Here is a 1,703-nt window from a genome sequence, read left to right on the forward strand (position 1 = left end):
AGCTTGCGGGTGATAGCATGTTATCATTCGATGTCTTATGTTATATTTAGATAAAGCAACTTCAAACTACTTGCTATAGAAATGAGATCCTTCATCACTAACCAATGCAAGGGGTGTGCCAAACCTAGCGAATATTGTTTTTCTTAGAAATTTCACTATTCATTATGTATCATTAGTAGGCAAAGCAACAGCCTCGACCTATTTTGAAACATGATCAACAACTAGAAGAATGTATTGATTTCTAAAAGAACTTGGAAATGGTCCAATGAAATCAATCCCCTAGACATCAAATACTACTACCTCGATTATCCCTATTTGCGACATCTTATCCCTTTTCGATATACTCTTAGTTCGCTAGAATCTACTACATCCTTGTATGAATTTGTAGGCATCTATGATCATAGTTGGGAAATAAAATCCTTATTGCAGTACCTTTAGTGTTGTCCTTTTTCTACCAAAATGTCCCCTGCATAGAGATGTATGACATCCTTATAAAATGTCATGTATCTCTTCCTCTGCTTCACACCTTCAGACTAATTGATCCGCACATTGTCGAAACACATACAGATCCTCCCAAATGTAATTTTTTGATTCGTGAACTATCCTCTTCTTCTGTTGCCATGATACCTAAGGTGGAAAGACACCTTTTGGAATATAGTTGAGATAATCTACATACCAAGGTGTTATGTGTTTCCTTGGCCTTGTCTGATGGATGCCTACCCTAAATAATTGTTCATCTGTGAAAGTCTCTTTAATTTCTTCAATAGTTTCTTCTTTTAAGTTATTCTCAATTCTAGATAAATGATCTGCAATTAGATTCTCAGTCTCTTTTCTATCCATTATCCATAGATCAAATTCTTGAACTAGTAACACCCATCTCATCAGCCTTGTTTTTGTCTCTTTCTTCAGGCAAACACCACTATCAACATTTCTTTTTCGGTTGCAGTGTAATTGCATTATGCTGGATTGAGTGTTTTTCTTGCATAATGAATAGCTCCAAATATGTTATTCCTCTTTTGCCCCAAAACTACGCCTACCACATAGTCGCCAGCATCACACATAACAATAAAAGGTTCTGACCAATTTAGGGTAATGATTATTTGTGTAGATATTAGTTTCTGTTTTATTACCTCGAAGGCTTTGACGCAGTTTCGGTCAAATATGAAAGGTGTCTCCTTTTGAAGAAGTTGATTCAATGGTTTAGAGATGTGAGCAAAATCTTTTATAAATCTCCTGTAGAATCCAGCATGGCCTAAGAAATTTCAAACACCCCGGATATTCATTGGATTAGGGAGGTGTTTTATAATCTCAAATTTTGCTTTGTCGACTTCCATACCTTTCCTTGAAATTCGATGTCCCAATACCAATGCTTTTTTCACCATGAAGTGACATTTCTCCGAGTTAAGTACTAGATTAATCTCTTCGCACCTTTTTAAGACATGTTCAAGGTTACCTACGCATTTTGAAAAGAGTCCCCGTAAACTGAGAAGTCATCTATGAACTCATCTAACCTCTCCTCTAACATATTAGTGAAGATAGTTGTCATGACTTCATAAAGGTTGCTAGAGCATTGCATAAGTCAAATTGCATTCTTTTAAAAGCATAAGTGCCAAAAGGACACGTGAAAGTAGTTTTCTCTTGGTCATTTGGAGGTATTGGGATTTGATGGTACCCTGAGTACCCATCAACAAAACAATAGTAAT

This window comes from Gossypium raimondii, chromosome 3 (genome assembly GCF_025698545.1).
Source record: "Gossypium raimondii isolate GPD5lz chromosome 3, ASM2569854v1, whole genome shotgun sequence".
NCBI classification, from domain to species: domain Eukaryota; kingdom Viridiplantae; phylum Streptophyta; class Magnoliopsida; order Malvales; family Malvaceae; genus Gossypium; species Gossypium raimondii.